The sequence below is a fragment of the Aegilops tauschii genome, chromosome 1 (genome assembly GCF_002575655.3).
Source record: "Aegilops tauschii subsp. strangulata cultivar AL8/78 chromosome 1, Aet v6.0, whole genome shotgun sequence".
NCBI lineage: Eukaryota > Viridiplantae > Streptophyta > Magnoliopsida > Poales > Poaceae > Aegilops > Aegilops tauschii.
This window is the reverse complement of record NC_053035.3, coordinates 117,350,811-117,371,365: the sequence shown is the minus strand read 5'-3', so window position 1 is coordinate 117,371,365 and position 20,555 is coordinate 117,350,811. Positions and strand designations below refer to the sequence as shown.

Here is a 20,555-nt window from a genome sequence, read left to right as displayed (position 1 = left end):
ACAGGAAGACATCGGGGGTACAACCTCCAGGAAGGAGGGACACACACACACAGTCCTCACCAAGCGACTACAACTAGGTAAGGAGGTGCTCTCAACTACAACACACAACGACATTAGGCCTTGCCCAGCAAGACCTCCAGCCAAATATGGCGAGGCGCAGAGACTCGGATTAATAGGGCAGCATCACCGCCATTGCAAGACACCACCAGGGACGATTGCAGCTCCAGGACTGCCCAGACCAACGTACCACACACCCATGTGCCTAGGAGTCAGCGGGTGAAAGGCAGGGCCTGACAGGAACTGGCGTAACATTAGTTGGGGGAGCGCCGGCGCTGGCATACGTTGCGACCTGCTCCCTGTGTAGCCATCGACGCCAGAGCGATGCATCACCAGCCACCATTTGCCGCATCAAACTCCATATGCAGCCAAAGCAGCGCAATCAAGAGGGTAACGGCATTGAGACGCCGCCGCTGCCCGGTTCGGGAGGCCGGACCTAGGATTTCTCCCGGTGCTCTAGGAGGAGGTCAGGTCAGGGTCATGCCAACGCCTCCAAGGAGGCGACGGCACCCTCGGGCGTCGCCGTTGACAGCGCAGGCCATCGCCACGCGGGGATTTCGCCCCGACCCATGAGCAAGGACCTCAGGTGCAGATTCAGACTGGACATGGCAGAGAACGCTGGAGAAGACCGACACACATGGAGGAGGGAAGCCTAGGAACGTCGACAGTCGCAGAAGTGGGCACCGGCCAGCGCAGCGCCAGCAGGCCGGCCACCGCCGGGAGCGCGTCTAGCAGGCGACAACAGTCACCTGCACCGCGCCGCCGCTGCGCTGGCCCGCAGCCTCCGCCACCAGGATCCGCCGGGGCATAGCATCACAGCAACCGTCAGGGTTGTCGCGCGCGTGCTCACCATCCCAGCGGCGACCACTGGCGGCGGTCGGGAGGGGTGCGAGGAGGGAGAAGGGTGGGCAGGGGCAGAGTGGTTGACGCGAGCCAGGCAGGCCCGCGCGACCAAGATCTGGGCGCCTGCAGCTCTGCCGCTCGCTGCAGCGGCCAGCCGTCGCCAGGCAGCGCCACCGCACGCGCGCACCGCGCCATCTCGACCGCCCCTGCGCGCAGACCGCCGTCCGCCGCGCCGAACACCGGTGCGCGAGCACGCGAACAAGGGCCCCGCCGCCGTCGTCCATCGACGTGGGCTTCGCCTGCCGGCATCCTCCGGCGGCGGCGAGGGGAGGGAGGAGAGGGAGGGGGCTTGGGTGGCGGCTAGGGTTTCGCCACCCGAGTCGCCCCCTGGGAGCGACGCGGGGGCTCGGGGGGGGGGGGGGGTTCACAGGTCCAAAAGCCAGCCGGGTGCGTGGCAGCCTTGAGCTGTTTTATCTCCAGATTAGGAGAAAAGGCACTGCCATTGTATCGCTTACTCCGACGCACCGACCACTTTGCGTGGACGGACGCTGCAACAACCAGACTGGAGGAAATAAAAACTTTGCTAGCAAGCAACCCCATCCTGGCCGCACCGAACGTCGGCGAACCAATGCTGCTCTACATATCGGCCACTCAGCAGATGGTGAGTGCAGTGCTCGTCGTCGAACGAGAAGAGGAGGGACATAAATTCCCACTCCAAAAACTAGTATATTACGTATCGACGGTCCTTACACCATGCAAATCCTGATACCCACATTATCAGAAGATAGCATATGCGGTCTTTATGGCATCCCGCAAGCTGCGGCACTACTTTCAAGAGTGCTCAATCACGGTGGCTTCAGAAGTACCGCTCAATGATATTATAAACAACCGGGAGGCCACCGGGAGGATTGCCAAATGGGCCATTGACCTCTTACCATTTGAAATAACTTACAAACCACGCCGAGCCATTAAATCTCAGGTGTTGGCTGACTTCGTCGCCGAATGGACAGTGGCCGAACTCCCTAAAGAGTACGGCTCGTATTCCAACTGGGTGATGCACTTTGACGGCTCTAAAATGTCAGCCGGACTTGGGGCTGGTGTCGTCTTGACATTCCCCACAGGAGACACAGTTCGTTATGTGCTCCAACTACTTTATACAGACTCTAACAATGCAGCCGAATACGAGGCCCTATTGCATGGTCTCCGGATGTCTGTCTCCATGGGCATACAACGCCTTGAGGTGCGCGGGGATTCCAACCTCGCAATATCCCAAATAAACGGAGACTTTGATGCAAAAGATCCAAAGATGGCGGCTTACCGCAACGCTGTACTCCAAATATCAGCTCGGTTCGAGGGCCTCGAGTTTCATCACGTGGCTCGAGAGAGTAATCAAGCCGCAGACATCCTTGCTCGCATGGGCGCTAAAGGCGACCCCGTCCCACCTAACACCTTTGTGGAAAGGCTCTTCAAGCCATCCGTGGTGTGGCAGGATGAGAACGGCAACACTAGCCCGGGGCCGATCACACCCCCAGATTCCGAACACAGTTCTGATATTGTCGGGGGCTCGGGCACCGAAATAACACCATCGGCCCATGAACCCATGGATGTAATTGCCCCATTGATCGAGCCTTTCCTTGCATACCTAACAAGGAATGAGCTCCCCGAAGATCAGATTGTGTCGGGGGTTGGGTGCGACATATGCCAATGGATGGCTTATCATGGTGGGAGCGAGTAGAACATCGCCGGTGCCTGGAAGCGGGATGAGGCGTAGACCCGAATGCCTGCGGACTTTACCCAGGTTCGGGGCTCTCCTAGGAGATAACACCCCTAGTCCTGCTCTATGGGGTCTCCGCATGATCACTAAGGCACTAGTGAGTACAAATGGTGCTCCTCGAGCTGTTTTCTAGAGGTGGAAGAAGGCAAGGCTTGCTCTCTTCCCCCCCTAGGTGTGAGTCTAATTCTAACAGGTTTCAACCCTTCGCATGGGTGCCCTGGGGGGTTTATATAGGCCTACCCCCCAGGGGTACAATGGTAATCTGGCCGGGTGTAGGACCTGGCTGTCAGTCTCTCTGGTCGCCGGCTTCTCCGCCGACTGCTGGGGCCCGCCGCCGGGCGGGTCCCGCCAACTCGTCTGGTACGGAGCCGACAGGCTGCCCTCGCCGCTCACGGGTCTTGCCGGTTACTGGTTACTGTAGCCGTAACGCTAATGACGCTTGCATGGTCAGGGGAGCGTGGCTATAGTCCCGCCGCCTGGCGGGAGATCACTGTAGCCACTCCGCGTGTTCTCTGGTTAATGGCGTGCGGGCCCCGAGGAAGGAGCGGGCCGACTGCTGGGGGCCGGCCTCCCTCGGGTCCGACTGGTGAAGCTCTCGCTATCTTCTGGGCTCTCGCTGACCGGTAGGGCCCGTTGTCTTGGGCCGTATTGACAGACGGTTGTGGGAACAGGGCTTCGCCTGACAGGAATGATGTCAGGGGGGAGTGGCAACAGTGCCGTGCTGGGCGGAGATCTCCGCCTGTACGGAACACTGTGGCCACGCCCGGCCCTGGATACGAGGGTGATGGGCTATACTGCAGCCTCACCCTGTCTTGTCGTCTTAATGGGGGCGCAGACTCTGAGGGCGCCATGGGCCCACTGCTAGGAGCCGGCCTCTCTGGAGGCCGCCTGCTAGTAGTCGGCTCGTCTTGGAGCCGCCTTCCTGAGCACGGCCGTCTTCCGGCAGTCGGCCGTTCGGCTAGCCGGCCGCCAGAAGGCGGCGCTCTATCTTGGCGTCTGGAGGGGCACAGCCGGCCCCGATGTCCTGAAAGGTTCTGGGGCTCGGGTTAGGCTACCCGTGACCCATTACTCCGACAGTAGTCCCCGAAGTCGGTGAGGCGCCGCGGCTGAGGGGCCGAGAAGCCTCAACAGTTTCCTCCTCCGGGTGCTATGGGTGGAAGCTTCATCCGACTCCTGGCAAGCCGCCTGAGGGTGTTGGCTACGTCCAGTCGGATTTATCTGGAATTTCGAATGCAACGGCGGTAACTAAGTGGCGTGTTAGCTAAGCCTCTAGGCCCGTCGCCCGTTGCGGGCGTGCCACATGGCGCCAACTAGCCGGGCCAGCCTGCCAGCCCACACGCGTGATGGGATGCGACTGCAGGCCGGGCCCGCCACCACCGGGCCTCGGCACGCGAGCAAATCCGCCGCGGCCGAGGCGGGTGGTTGGGTTTCCCCGCGGAGTTACTGCGCGTAGTAACTCGCGCGGTAAGGGTGGGAGCGTGGGGTCGTGGGCACAGCTAATCCCACAATCCCACGCCCGCCCCCTCTACTTCATAGCCCGTAGGCTATAAGTAGGGAGAGGGGAGGGAGCGGCAAAGCACGTGCGCCCCTCCACCCCATTTTCCTTCTTTCTTGTTCCTCCCGTCGAAGCGTCCCCCGAGCTCCGCCGGAGCACCGCCGCTGCTCGTCCCCGCGCCCTCTTGGCCCCGCCCCAATCTCAGTTCTCCCGCCGCGCCATTCTCTATGTCGAGCCCTCCATGGCGCGTGAGCATGGAGGAGACTGGGACGGGTCGAATTTCCACGAAGATCACATTGCTTTCCTCCGCGACACGCGGCACCTTCCCGGCGCAAACTACGTCAAGGCACGCATGCCTCCAGCGGGGGAGATCTCGCCGCCGCCGGGGGAGAACGAGCGGGTCGTCTTCCGCTCGCACTTCATCCGTGGCTTCGGCTTGCCGGTGAGCGGCTTCCTCCGCTCGTTCCTCAAATTTTACCATCTCCAACCTCACCACATCACGCCCAACACCATGATGCTCCTGGCCGCCTTCGTCATGATGTGCGAAGGCTATCTCGGCATCCTCCCCACCATCAACCTGTGGGGAGCATTCTTCTACACCAAGCTGGGCACCTCCGTCCGGGAGGTGGCTTCCCAGTGTGGTGCCTTCATCACGGTGCGCCAGCCGTCTTCGAAGAACGCCTTCCCCACCATCAAGCTGCCATAGTCAGTTAAAATGTGGCAGCAATCTTACTTCTATGTGGAGAACGTGGACCCGGCCGTCGACTTCACCAACCTGCCGGCTTATGTAGCTGGCCCGCCGGCTGAGCCCCGGGCCAGCTGAGGCTACAAGCTGAAGCCGGTGTCGGCAGACGGCGCCGCCGCCATCCAACGACTCCGGGAGCTGACCAACACCGAGGGCCTCAAGTCGACCGACTTGTTGGTTGCCTTCGTCGCGCGCCTGGTTCTCCCGCTCCAAGGCCGGCCTCACCTGATCAGCCGGATGAGCGGGCATCACGACCCATGCCGGCTGAGCACCAAGGAGATGCAGGCTGCCGAGGTGGCCAACTTGGTGAACGAAATCTCCGGCTTCAAGCTGGAGGGGTCCTGGCAGTTCGGCAAGCCGCCGTACTCCCGCGCGGACCCGCCACCCGCCGTAAGTCTTTCAGCCTCTCCTTTCTTTAATACTTCATCTTGATTCCGTCTGGTGGTCTTGAGCAGTCGGACTTTGGGATGCAGATATACATGTCTCCAGCGACGACTGCCGTCATGGGCCGTGTGGTGACTACGCGCCGGACCGGGCCGTGAGTGACATGGACGACCCCGACTTGGGGGCGGCCGCCTTGGAGGACACTGCAACAGGCGGCGTCTATGGAGCCGGAGGCTCCGAGGAAGGCGGCATCGAGACCTGGCCCAACGACGATGATGAGGAAGGCGAGCCGCGCCCTTCACGAGGTGCGGGCAAGGCGGACGCGGGCCCCTCCGCCGAGCCGACTGCTTGAGGCGGCACGCGGAAGCGAAAACAGGGCACCACCTTGTTCGGCAGTGCGCCGAAGAAGGCCAAGAACCCGACTGCCGTGACCCGGCGGAAGGAGGTCGCCGCAAAGGCGGCCAAATTTCAAAAGCTCCCAAAGGTGTCTCCCATGGTGTCGGCGTAAGTATCTTTTCTTGCGCTTTTCTTCTTTCCTTGTTGATTCTTTCTGACTTTCCTTTGCTCTATTTTCTTGATTTTAGGGCTCCGCTCTCTCTCGAGAAGTCGGACGCCGCCTCCATCGTTGGGTCGGCGGAGACCACTACCACCACCTGGCGAATCGATCCGGCCGCCGACCTCCGGGAGGTGACGGAGCGAAACACGCGGGAAGCCGCCCGCCTGGAGAAGGCGGAGGCGGACAAGGCGCAGGCAGCTGCTTTGAAGAAGCTGGCGGAGGCCGAGGCTGCTGCCGCAGCGAAGAAGCAGGCCGAGGAAGCCGCGCGCCATCAGTCGGCGATATTCGTCACCCCCCTGAACTCTGCGTCGCCGCCACTAGAATTCGTGGCGCCGACTGGGGGAGCCGGCGACGAGCACCCGATCATGGAGAGGGACGGCGGCGATGTCGTCATGCCGGACGTAATCGTGCCCCACCGCCGCATTCTGAGGAGGCGCGAGACAAGCAGCCGGCTGATCCACTGGCGCCACCAGCCGGAGACGAGATGGCGACGGACCCAACTCCTGAGGTCCGCACCCCGACGTGCCGCCGGCTTGCAATGGCGGGTTCGGCGCCACGCCCATAGGAGACCGCCACCACGAGCTCTTCAATCTCGGACGCCGAGGCGACCAGCGCCGTGCCCACTGGGTGGGTGCGGGGAGGCGGGACGGGCCCTTTGAACACGGCGATCCTAGACGTCCAAGCCAAGCTTCATGCCGAAGCCGACGCTCTTAAGTGTTGCCACAATGCGTTCTTGGAGTCGCGAGCAGCCGTCCGGGTATACTTCTTGCTTCTTTGAATTTTATACTTCTCCGTGGGGGCGCGCCAGCGCACCCACTGGGTGTAGTCCCCGAGTTTCGGGCCGGCTACTGAGCAGGCGGCTCGGAACTTTTATTGGCAAGCTCCGAGTACTAACATTATCTGGTATCATCATTGCAGGATTATCACAACCTCCGTGCGACCGTCTTCAACTCCAAGGTCCAGGAGCTAACTCAGCAGACCGCCGACTTGTCGAAAAGCCGGAGTAAGTCTTTGTTTCTTTCTCTGCGTGGGCGCGCTGGCGCACCCGTGGGCTGTAGTCCCTGAGATTCGGGGCGACTGCTGAGCAGTCGGGCCGGATCTCCCCGACGACTGTTCTTCTTTTCGTTGATATTGATGACTTCTTCCTCTGTGGGGGCACGCTGGCGCACCCGCGGGCTGTAGTCTCCGAGATTCGGGCCGACTGCTGAGCAGTCGGGCTAGATCTTCCTGGCGACTATATCTCTCTTTGTTGATTGTTGATGTCCTTTTCTTCTTCTACTTTCGCAGAGGCCAACGCCGCCCTGCAGCAGCAGCCGGGCGAAGCCAACACCGCGCTTCACGCCAAAGAGACGGACTGCAGCAAGCTGACCGAAGAGCGTGACCGGCTGGTCACGCAACTAGCGGAGCAGGCGGAGCTTCTCAAGAAAACCCAGAAGGAGGCGGAGGACAAGGAGGCCAGTCTCCTAGCTGAGTTCGAGACCGAACGCTCCGCCTGGACCGATAAGGAGGTGATGCAGACTGCCGGCTTCGGCGAGATTGAAGACATGGTTGATGGTGAGCTTCCTCTTTACTCTTCTTTGAGCCGCCGACTTCTGATCAGGCCGGCCTCTTGTTCCTAACTTTGGCTTTTTTTTCTTCTGTTTGAGCGGACTTCTTCCCCGGTCACTCCGTCGCTGCCAATCGGGCCATCGAGGCCGATCGCAAAGGGCGGAGGGCGGAAGGCGCGGAGATTGCTGCCAACGCCCCCGGAACCCTCACTGAGCAGCTTCTCAGCATCCAGGCCCGTCTCCAGCTGGCTCATCGGATGTTGTGCCGTCTTCAGCGTGTCGGCGCCCAGGCGATCGCCGCCCTGTGGCCGGACAAGCCGGCACCGCGCACTCCCAGTCGGACTGCCGACTGGCTGGTGGTGGCGGTCGGCCGTCTTGAGGCCTGGAAGGGCTCCTCGGCCCGGGCTGGAGCACGCCGGGCCTTGGGGTTTGTCAAGGCGTGGTACCCTGGGCTAAATCTAGCCCAGCTGACCGCGTTTTGACAGGAGGACCAGGAGGAGCTGGTGGCGGTGGAGGATGATCTCGTCAAGCGGGCGGCGGGAATCGCCGAGTACACCAACACCAGCATCTTCATCCCGGAGCGGGCCGAAAACGGCACCGAGGCGCCACCAGAATGGTTCGGGCTGAACCCGGAGGACGGTGAGGACTCGGCCGAGGTGATCGACTCCAGCGGCGAGGAAGAAGACGAGGAGGAGGAGGAAGGTGAAGAGGAGGCACCAGAGGCCAGAGCGGGCGGCCAGCCTCAGCTCGACCGCGCCTCCAGCAATGGGCCATGCCCGAGCGAGCCGGCTGCTACTAAAGGCGACCAAGCGGAGACTGACCAGCCGACCGCTCCACCAACCGGCACCACCGACTCCACCGTTCCACCGAACCCATCTACTGCTCCCTAGGCTGCCAATTTATCTTTGTTTTTTCCTGCTTATCAGTCTCGACAAACTTTGTTAACTTCGCACAATTCCACCCGCGGGGTGTATTTCAAACTTCTGTTGAATGCTGGCCACGGGCCTTTTGATGTGTAAATATATTTGCCGAATTCTACCTTTCCTTGCTTTCTACTCTTTTGGCTTTTTTCCTTTGCCGCCTTCCCTTGGTTGCCGTCTTGCCAGCCGAACAGCCGCTCTGCGGACTGTGGCTGGGTCAAGTACTTAGCCACTTTCGGGGAGGCAAGTACTTATCCAGTTAGAGTTTTCTAGCAAGTTAAGTAGAAGCCGGCCGGCCGGCTGCTCAGCAGCCGGTCGGTGACGCGGGAAGCCAGCTTGAACTATGTGTACGCTTTGGATCCTTAGCCATTTTTCATGCGGACACTCTTTCTGCCTTTACTACTGCCCGCCGGACAGCCGCTCTGCGAACTGCAGGTTCTGACAGGAGACGGCTTAAGTGCCAACGCATTACTTGTCTGGCTGCAGGAAGCATTACATAGCACAAGGCTGCAAGTCCCCGGGTCGACTGGTCAAAACCGGTGCCAGATGAACTAATGAAATATCACAATGACAGGCGTAATACTTATCATATAGATAAAAGAGGGTAGTCCCCGAGCTCTTCTCGGGGGACCCGAAGTCTTCGTATTTAATACAAAAGTTGGCGTGGTACATACTGCATCAACTGTAAAACCTTCGAAGGAGGTTTGCATTCCATGGTCGCTCCGTCTCCTTGCCGGTGTCATCTATTTTGCGTGCTCGAGGCTTCTGAGCGTTGATGAGGTAGTAGGAGTCGTTGCCCAACACCTTGCTGATGATGAAGGGGCCTTCCCAAGGTGCCGAGAGCTTGTGCTGGCTGGCTGTTCGCTGGATCAGTCGGAGCACAAGGTCTCCCTCTTGGAAGGATCTTGGCTTGACCTTCCAGTTGTAGTATCGGCGCAGGCTCTACTCGTAGATGCTGGACCGGCTGAGTGTCAATAGCCGGCCCTCTTCCAGCAGATCGACGCCGTCTTGTCGTGCTTCTTCCGCCTCCTCTTCAGTGTACATGGTGACTCGAGGGGAGTCGAATTCTATGTCCGTCGGGATGACGACTTCGGCACCGTAGACGAGGAAGAAAGGCGTGAAGCCGGTTGACTTGTTCGAAGTTGTGCGCAGGCTCCAGAGGACGGCCAGCAGCTCATCGAGCCAACAGCCGGCCGAACGCTCCAGAGGCTCGACCGGTCGGGGCTTGATGCCGGACAAAATGAGGCCGTTTGCTCGCTCCACTTGGCCGTTTGACTGCGGATGGGCAACGGACGCTAAGTCCAGTCGAATGCCCTGCGTCGCGCAGAAACGGGCCAAGGCGCCTTTGGCAAAGTTTGTGCCATTGTCGGTGATGATGCTGTGTGGTATGCCATACCGGATGGTGATGTCGGAGATGAAAGTCACAACAGTCGGACCATTCAATTTCTTAATTGGCTTTGCTTCTATCCACTTGGTGAACTTGTCCACCGCGACAAGCAGATGAGTCATGCCGCCACGCGTCGTCTTGAATGGTCCCACCATGTCTAGGCCCCACACGGCAAAGGGCCAGGCAATGGGGATAGTCTTGAGTGCAGAAGCTAGCTGATGTGGTTTGGAGCGGAACTTCTGGCACCCTTTGCATTTCTGCACCAATTCTTTGGCGTCTTCTAGAGCAGTCGGCCAGAAAAAACCATGGCGGAAAGCCTTGGCCACGAGTGCTCTTGAAGCCGCGTGGTGACCACACTCGCCCTGATGGATATCTTTGAGGATTGCTTGGCCTTGCTCTGGCTCTACGCAGCGCTGGTAAACACCAGTGACACTGCGCCTCACAAGTTCTCTGTTGATTATGGTGTATGCTGCTGCTCGGCGTTGCACTTGCCGGGCCGAGATCTCATCAGTCGGCAGCTCTTTGTTCACCAGCAAGTTGAGGATGGGCTGGGCCCATGACGGTGCTGCAATTTCTTCGACTGCTAGGACTGCTACTTGCACGAGGGCGGCTGGGCCGGGAGGCGGCGGGTTGGAGTCGGCTGCTGCTTGCTGAGTCGATGAAGTCCCCGGGCCGACTGCTGCAGTCCCCGGGCCGGGTGTGGCTGCTGCAGTCCCTGGGTCGCCTGCCGAATTCCCCGTGCCGGCTGCTGGGGTCCTCAAGTCGGATCCGACTGCTTCAGGAGGAGCCGGCACAAAGATGGAATCCGACTCTGGCGATGGCTTGACGGATGGCTTAAGGAGGCGTTGCAGGGAGACGCCCGCTGGTATTGCTTGCCGGGTCGAGCCGATCCGTGCCAAGGCATCAGCTTGCTCATTGTAATTTCTTGGCACATGGAGAAACTCGCATCCTTCAAAGTATCCACTGAGTTGCTGTACGAGGAAGCGGTAAATCACCATGTTTGCATCCTTGGCGTCCCAATCACCTGATGACTGCTGGACCACCAAGTCGGAATCTCCATAACACAGGATCCGGCGAATGTCGAGTTCCTTGGCAAGCCTGAGCCCGTGAATGAGTGCTTCGTATTCAACAACGTTGTAGGAGGCGGCAAAGTGAATTTGCAGAACATATCTGAGCTTGTCACCTTTGGGAGAGGTGAGGACGATGCCGGCTCCCAAACCGGTGCGCATCTTGGAACCATCAAAGTGCATTCGCCAATGGGTGGAGTCTGGCACTGGTGGCAAGTACTGGGTCTCGGCCTAGTCGAAGACGAAGTCGGCGAGTGCTTGTGACATGATGGCGGTGCGAGGCTGGTAGTAGATGGTGTAGGGGGCCAAATCTATGGCCCATTTGGCCACTCGGCCTGAGGCATCTCGGCTTCCAATGATCTCGGCAAGGGGAGCAGTGCAGACCACAGTGATTGGGTGCTCTTGAAAATATGGCTTTAATTTCTTGGCGGCAAAGTGCACGCCATAGCACATCTCTGGTAGTGGGGGTAGTTTTGCTTGGAGGCGGGCAGCACTTCACTCAGGTAATACACCGGCCTCTAGACTGGTAGTGCTTTGCCTTCTTCCTTGTGTTCCACCACTATGATTGTGCTGACCACCCGGCTGGTGGCGGCGATGTAGAGGAGCATGGGCTCCTTAGGGGTCGGAGCCGCCAGGACAGGCGGAGTGGTCAACATCTTCTTGAGCTGGAGGAAAGCTTCATCCGCCTTGTCATTCCACTCGAAAAGGGTGGTCTTCTTCATGAGTTGGTACAGGGGAAGAGCCTTCTCGCCCAGCCGACTGATGAAGCGGCTGATGGATGCCAAGCAGCCGGTGAATTTTTGCACATCCAGCAGTCGAGTGGGCACTTCCATCCTCTCGATGGCCTTGATCTTCACAAGGTTGCATTCTATGCCGCGCTCTGAGACCAGAAAGCCAAGAAGCTGGCCGGCTGGTACTCCAAAGACGCATTTCTCCGGGTTGAGCTTGATCTGAACGGCGCAAATTCTCTAAGGTGTGTGTGCGAGGCGTTGGCTCTAACTGAATCCGAGCGAGGCGTTCGGCTCTATTTGAACCCGAGCGATTGCACTGCAGGCTACACGTTACTGAACCCGAGCAATCGATCGATGGCTATTAACTGAACCCGATCAAGCGATTCCTTCACTACTGCAGCTAACTGAAGCCGATCGATGCTGCCTCTGGGATGAACAATGAGCGTTGCGGGGGGTTTGGATGAACAGTAAGCGGTGGCGTTGCCTCTGGATGAACAGGACCTGTTGGTGTGGTGGAGGGCTGGATGAACAGTAGATGGTGGAGGGGTGCCCGTGGAGGGGTGGTTGAACAGGACCCCGTGGTGTGGAGGGCTGGATGAACAGTAGACGATGGAGGGGTGGTTGAACAGTAGCCGGTGGAGTAGCGCGCGGTGGAGGCTGGATGAACAGGAGCCCGTGGAGGCTGGAGGAGGTCGACGGTAGCCCGTGGAGGCTGGAGGAGGTCGACGGTGGAGATGAACAGTATCCCGTGGAGTCCCGTTTTGCGGTACGCCACACCCCTCCTGATGAACAGGACCCCCGTTTCGACCGTAGGAGGTCCGTTTCGTCCGTTTTGCGCTACGCCACACCCCTCCCGATCAACAGGACCCCCGTTTCGACCGTAGGAGGTCCGTTTCGTCCGTTTTGCGATACGCCACACCCCTCCTGATCAATAGGACCCCCGTTTCGACCGTAGGAGCTCCGTTTCCTCCGATTTGCGGTACGCCACACCCCTCCCGATCAACAGGACTCCCGTTTCGACCGTAGGAGGTCCGTTTCCTCCGTTTTGCGGTACGCCACACCCCTCCCAATCAACAGGACCCCCGTTTCGACCGTAGGAGGTCCGTTTCCTCCGTTCTGCGGTACGCCAGGCCTCGTTTCCATCGCCTGTTCCGTCCAAGCCCTCCCGATGAACACGACCACACATTCCGTTCCGACCCAGCCGGTTGGCTCCCACGCGTTCCATTGCCTCCCGATGAACACGACGCATTCCGTTGCCTCCCCATGAACACGACGCATTCCGTTGCCTCCCCATGAACACGACGCATTCCGTTGCCTCCCCATGAACACGACGACGACGCTGTTTCTCCTTCCGGCCCAGCCATGTACACGAGCCTTGGCCGTACGTATGCGCGAGTAGGCGTTCAAGACCCCGCCCGTATGTACACATACGTGGCCGTATTTTCTTTCTTGCACCCTGGCCACTGTACGTACGTGTACATGCTACGTGCGCGCCTCTACTACGACACATACGCGCCTCTAATACGACACGTGCACGCCTATACATCCACCAGTATATATGTACGTACACGTTCGCGACCAGAATGACAACGCTACGTACGCTTCGACCAGGTGGGTCCTGACTGTCAGGCACTTCCTTGCGTGCAAAGATGTAGCTGGTGGGTCCCAGCAGTCAGGGGGGCGAATCGTTTTGTTTTTTTGCCCGGACGCACTTCCTTGCGTGCGAAGGTGTAGCTGGTGGGTCCCAACAGTCAGGGGGGAACGTTTTTTTCACGAAATACGGTGGCCCGTCCGGTGGGTCCCCGCTGTCAGGTGGAGGAATAATTATTTTGCACGTAATAAGGGGGCACTTCCTTGCTGCGGCCGTGGACCCAGCTGTCAGTCTCTCCACGTACAGTCCACGTCCGAGGGAAGCCGTTCCTTGACCACGTTGACCACGCCGCGCCGTGAGCACCAGGGCGCTGGACGACGGCGAGACCTAGGAAGGGGACGACACGGAGTCGGGGAAGACGCGGCAGTGGATGCCCACGCGTAGAGGAGTACGAGGGTTCACTGGTTCGCTGCAGTGTGAGGCTGCCGTCGCCGCAGAATAATAGGGGGTGTGGGTGAGTAGAGGGATGGCCTGGCCAACGGTGGGAGTAGTAGGGGACGGTGAGGCCTCCGCCGCATCGCAGCCGGCCACGGGAGGTAGGAGCACGAGGCACGACCGGCGCTGGTTTGGGCGGCTGGAGCAAGAAGACCAGAGGTTGAAGAAACACTACGGCCGTTGGATGGACATCGTACGGTCACTGGAGCTAGAATCGTGCATATTGACTAAGTTGACAAAGCCCTCCGTCCCCGTCAACTTAGTAGGCCCACAAGTCAGCCTGCCACTATACTGGGTCCCAGCTAATAGGGGGAGTATTCATTTTTTTGTGCGTAATAAGGAGGCACTTCCTTGCGTGCGAAGATATAGCTGGTGGGTCCGAGCTGTCAGTGGCGGTAACATTTTTTCGCGAAATACAGAGGCCCTTTTGGTGGGTCCCTGATGTCAGGTGGAGGAATCATTATTTTGCGCGTAATAAGGAGGCATTTCCTTCCATGCGGCCGTGGACCCAGCTATCGGCCTCTCCACGTACAGTCCACTTCAGATGCATGTTGGTCGCTGACCACATTGACCAGGCCGCGCCGAGAGCACCAGGGTGGTGGACGACGGCGAGGCCTAGGAAGGGAACGACACGGAGGCAGGGAAGACTCGGTAGTTTTTTCCCACGCGGAGGGGAGTACGACTGTACGAGGGTTTACTGGTTCGTCTGCCATCGCCGGAGAATAACAGCAGGTGTGGGTGAGTAGAGGGATGGCTAGGCCAGCGATGGGAGTACGGTGGGGCGGTGAGGCCAGCGCGGCAGCAGAGCCGGCCGCGGGCAGGAGGCAGCAGGCAGTCCCGCCGGCGCTTGTTTGAGCGGCTGGAGCTAGAAGAGCAGAGATTGAAGAAGCACGACGGCCGTTGGATGGACATCGTACGGTCACTGGAGCTAGAATCGTTCATATTGACTAAGTTGACAAAGCCCTCCGTCCCCGTCAACTTAGTAGGCCCACAAGTCAGCCTCCCACCATGGTGGGTCCTAGCTAGCAGGGGGAGTATTCATTTTTCTGTGCATAATAAGGAGGCACTTCCGGTGGGTCCGAGCTGACAGCGGGGGGACGTTTTTTTCGCGAAATACGGTGGTCCGTCCGGTGGGTCCCAGCAGTCAGGGGCAAACATTTTTTTCGTGAAATACGGTGGCCCATCCGGTGGGTCCCAACAGTCAGGGGAGAAACGTTTTTTCCGCGAAATACTGGTGGCCCATCCGGTGGGTCCCTGCTGTCAGGTGGAGGAATAATTATTTTGCGCGTAATAAGGAGGCACTTCCTTGCGGCTGCCGTGGACCCAGCTGTCAGCCTCTCCACGTACAGTACTCTTCCGATATAAGTCGGTCGTTGACCACATTGACCACGCCGCGCCGAGAGCACCACGGCGGTGGACGACGGCGAGGCCTAGGAAGGGGACGACGCGGAGCCGGGGAAGACGCGAGAGTGGATGCCCACGCGGAGAGGAGTACGAGGGTTCACTGGTTCGGCTGCGGTGTGAGGCTGCCGTCGCCGCAGAATAACAGGGGGAGTGGGTGAGTGGAGGGATGGCCTGGCCAGCGGTGGGAGTAGTATGGGACGGTGAGGCCTCCGCGGCAGCACAGCCGGCCACGGGAGGCAGGGGCATGCGGCACGACCGGCGCTGCTTTGGGCGGCTGGGGCAAGAAGACCAGAGGTTGAAGAAGCACTACGGCCGTTGGATGGACATCGTTGACCACGCCGCGCCGAGAGAACTAGGGCGGTGGACGACGGCGAGGCCTACGAAGGGAACGACACAGAGCCGGGGAAGACACGGCAGTGGCTGCCCACGCGGTGGAGATTACGAGGGTTGACTGGTTCGGCTGCCGTCGCCGGAAAATAACAGGAGGTGTGGGTGAGTAGAGGGATAGACAGGCCAGGGATGCGAGTATGATGGGGCCGTGAGGCCTGCCCGGCAACACTGCCGGCCACGGGAGGTGGGAGCAGGCGGTTCCGACGACGCTGGTTTGGGCGGCTGGGGCAGGAAGATCAGAGACTGAAGAAGCACGATTGCCGTTAGATTGACATCTAACGGTCTGACGCTGGTAGAGTCAATTGTTGACTAAGTTTCTTTTTTGAGAAACCTTGTGTACGCATGAACTTAGTAGGCCCACAAGTCAGCCTCCAAATCTGTGGCAGACAATATAAAGCCCATTTGCTAATTCTTAAGTAATTTATCACAGCCCATTTTCTGCCCAGGACCACGGTCAAAAAGTTCAACCTTATTTTGCATATTTCGGTGGAGTCCGAACTGTTGTAATCCTGAAATGATAAACATTTTTTAAGAACTTATTGATTTGCCAAAAAATCATTTTGTTTTTGTAAGCAAATAAGACGTGGGTGGGAAAAAACAACAAAAATAAGGATGTAAATATGAAAAGGGAATTTTATGTGTTTTCAATATAATGATACGTGTATATGAACTAGTAAAACTATAGGTAGAGATTAGAAAACGGATGTAGGACATGCGTTTCAAGAGGAAAATAGAACTGGGCTGTGTGTTTGATTCAGTAAAAAAAACTGCCTGCGGATGTTGTAAGACAAAATATAACTAACGCTGGCGGGCCAGAGGCCAGTAGATACCTGCTGCATCTTTGTGCCCCGTTGTCTTCATGGGCTGGGCCTATTAAAAACAAAACCAACCCTGGGCAGTCTACAACCCAGTTGAAACTTGCTCGACCTGAAAAAACAATATACGTGCTCAATAAACGAGAGAATTCTGCAAGTACAGACTGATAACTGGGATGCAGCACAGATATTGTTTTTTTATCGTGATAATAAGTGCATGCACTTGTTTCGAAAAAAATGGAGAACTGGGAATTCGAATGGCGGGTGCTTATGCTACCCATCAAATAAAAATCAGGTGCCTGAAAATTCGTTTTGAAACAAATGATTCAGCTTTATATCCATGTCGACCCTCGGCATGATGGTTGGAAGCAAATGCAAGTTCATACCAAAAGATCGTTAACAACAATACCAACTTGCGGACGACAAGGTAGTACAACTACCAATACCAAACTAACTTATAATCTTTTTACTCCTGGCCCTAGTGTTCGTCTGGTAGAAAATCTTGCAGAGGACTAGCTCCCGCTCCTTCTCTTGCTCCAGGTCCCCGAGGTGGTACTGGTGCATCACCTAGTTGGTCCTCTGCCGGTCGAAGTTCTTGTTGGTGTCCAGCACCAGAACATTTTTTGCTGCCCGTCTGCCGGCCGTTGACCATCACCGGCAAGGTATTGCCGGTCTTGTGCCACATCGCGTGCATGCCGCACTCCGACTATATCTTGTGACGCGTCCATGTGCCGCTTTTGAACGCCCTGGAATTGCGCTGGAAGAAATGCTTCCTTAGGCCACTCAGTGTGATACCTGCAGTATTGTGGAATACAGGTTTTAGTGTACCAAGTTGGCATTTTCATAACATCTTTGGCATGTTGTAGTCACTTGTTTCACTTTTTATTAACTGTCAAATTGTAATTGCTTCACCAGGTCTGCGTCTAAAAAGAAAAATAGAGCCATAAACAAAGGAATATGTTTATGCAAGTAGACGGCCGATCGGTGTCTTACCTGGAAGTTTCTCAGGTTGGGTGTAGCATATGTCGTGCTTGCTGTCGATGGTTGGTATGAACAAATCGATGAGAGACTGAAATCTTGCACTGTCAGCACTCACTTTGGCCTCAAGATGCTCGATCAGCTCCTGATCCGTGGGATCGAACTTGACACCAGCCGGCAGCACCGGCCAATTCTTGTTTGACTTTCATCGGTAATTCCAGTTATATGGTACTCAATGTATGATCAATCGACTGTTTTAAGTGAATGATGAAAGATTTCGACAGATAAGTGGTACTCCAAATCTGAAGTCCAGAATACCCAAACACGCCGCCGGGATTCTTGTGTCACCTCACGCGCAGCGTGTTGTCACGTCAATTCAATGTGTGGATGAATATTTTGACCGACGTATACTAGTAGTTCTACTGTACTACTTACTAGTCATATTTAGTGTCACAATTTATACATAGGTTTAACTAACAAGTACGCACTTGAAGCCTAACTGATATATATATATATATATATATATATATATATATATATATATATATATATATATATATATATATATATATATATATGGCTTCTGCACAGCATCTCCATCATCATTATCAGTACATCCTACGCAGGTGAGTTAGGATGCACTTGATCCCAGGAAGGTATCTATCCTTCAAACCAGAGGAGTGCTTCAAACTAACAACAGTACATAATATCCAACAAAAGAGGGTCGTGCTACAGCAGCAGAATACATGGCTCAGTCTAGATATCAGCACGAATCAAGTTGTGCATATTTGCTGTTAGCATGAACCACATCGCCGCATGTCGGGTTTGCAAAAGCCATCCATCGCATGGAAGCTTGATGCCTTTCACACACTGAAGATTATCTGGCAACAAGCTGTGTCGACGAATCTCTGGATATGGTGATTAATGAAACCCATAGTATGATGTGTAAACACAGCCCCCCTCGCGAATGGAAGTTGCATAGCACAGTAATCATCGCCGGTGATACGATCGATGATTGGTTGGATGATCGGATAATTGAGCCCGAGGAACAAGGAGTGGTTGCCGAGGCTGTAAACCCGCCTCTAGTTGAATACGCCTGGCCCAACGGAGCCGGGATCTTTCTCGAACACGAAGCAGCCATAGCCATCAATGTCACGAACGCCCCACGCATTGTACTGCATGTGGTTTGATGTAATGGTTTGGTCAATTTGGTACGTGCGAATGAGCATCAAATGACCGCTGTCAGCTGAACGAGCGATAAACCACCACCCATCGGCTACTATGATTCCAGGTCCTGGAATCATGAAGGCCAGCGCATTTGCGTCTGCTGCAACAATTCAAATTGGAGACCAAAAGGACAAAAATAAACAATCATGTTCAGAGTATGTGTGGAATTAAGATTATTATAACAGTGACACATATCATAGACAGAGAATTGCAATGCCGTGGTCATAATCATACCCCAAGTTAAAAAAATAAGCCAATGGCTTTCATATTCTAGCAATATGTCATGGTTCAAACATCATCTAACAATGAGAGGAAAACGGCTATGACAGCGCCTACTCATATTCTACCATAGCAGTTACTACTACTGTTCTCATATCAACTCTAAGCAATAACATGCGTTGTTATAAAAATCTTGTAAATGAGAGTAACATATAGCAATCATGATGTTATGCTCATAATATGTATTCTAACAATCATTAGATGCCAATTGTTCTCATATCAACTCTAACAATAACATGTGTGGTCATAAAAATCTAGGAAATGAGAGGAACATATAGCAATGATGTGGTTATAGACATGCTATGCATTCTAAATTTGTAACAAATGAATAGGCAGTCGTATTCATAAGGTAAAGATGAGATGAGATAGAACAATTACACGACGATAGATTCCACCAGTATAGGCAGCCAATCTGTGCATCGACCGCGTAAACGATGCCATCATGCACTATAGCATCAGACAGAAATGTTCCCTCAACAGGATTGATGATGAGCCATAACCATGTATGGCGACCGGATTCCAGATAGACTAATCCCATGTTGAACAAGGCAATGAGCTTGTAATCCATGTAGTCTTCTGATGGTGTGGGCACTTCGCAGATTACAACTTTCTGCAAACAGAGGTCGAGCCAAAAGCTTGACGCATCTCGTGCGTAGTAGGCAGGAGTGTCCGGCGGGCCGCGAGGCTCGATGGCCGCAGTATCCAACGATGGAAGGGTGATCTCTTGCTGGGTGTAGATATCCACGAGACGCCACGGACTACCGGTGTGGTGGACGAGGACGATCCAGTTGGCCTTCATGCCCGCCCAGTAGTGGCCGCGCATGAAGGACAGGTGGACGGGTAGTGGTAGCATGTCGAGGGGCACCATGGCAACCTCCGTAGGATCGTCAAGTCGGTGTCTGGGCCACCTGCGAGGATCGGGCATTAGCAAGCAGGGTGTCTTGAAAAGAGCCGGCCGGTTGCAGACGAGTAGACGGTACAAAGACACCAAGCATGCGGCCAGACGGACGGTGTTGAGTAGGTCCATACGACTACAGATCTGCTCCAAGAGAACATCGGGGAGGGAATTCCAATCGCGGCTCTGCGTGTCAGTCGGTTCTACCATTGGGGTTTTCAGTGCCTGTGAGCCAGGGGGGAAGTGGATTCGGGCGGGCGAGCGAAGAAGCTTCTCCTCGTGTGGCCGAGCAGTGAGCGGGGGGATATGGTACGCGCGAGCTACCAAGGAAGATGGCGCGGGCGGGCGAGCAGTGAGCGGGGGTAAATGGTGTGCGGCCGACGATGGGGAAGAGAGGAGGAAGAAGAACAGAGGAGGAAGAAGAAGAGAGGAGGAAGAAGAGTGGAAGACGGGGAAGAAAGTGCATTCAATCTCAATTCTACTAGTACTACTACCAGGATATACCGTCCTTCGGAGTGTAAATAGTTACACTGATGACATGTGGGTCTACCACAACAGGGCCCATATGTCAGTTAATGGAGGACAGAGGTGCGTAGGCGTATTTGCGGAAGCGTGCTCTACTGGCAAACATGATGGCAGTACTGGGTAAGGCTGATTTAGTAACACCAACACGCTGGTTCAGCTTACTAATTACGTGTCCCATCTGCTGCAGCGTGTATTGTCACTTCACTGCGAAGACTAGTTGAATAGTTCTCTCTGACCGCGATGGGGAATAATGGATCGCGAGGACTTCCTTTCTAAAGTATCCCTATGCCTCTACGCTCACTTCACTCATTTTGCTCCATACCTAGTCACTTGTTGAAATCTGTAGAAAGATAAATACTCCGTATTTGGGAACAGAGGGAGGCTTTTACTCCGTACTATTTGGGAATAGAGGGAGTATCACCATATGGAGGGAACAGAGGAAGCTTGAAA

The 20,555-nt window shown here is 56.1% G+C and overlaps 1 pseudogene; it reads right to left on the bottom strand.

The window, feature by feature from the left end:
* Positions 1–535: 535 nt before the first annotated feature.
* Positions 536–1,209, bottom strand: LOC109732426 (uncharacterized; annotated as a pseudogene).
* Between the last annotated feature and the right edge of the window lie 19,346 nt (positions 1,210–20,555).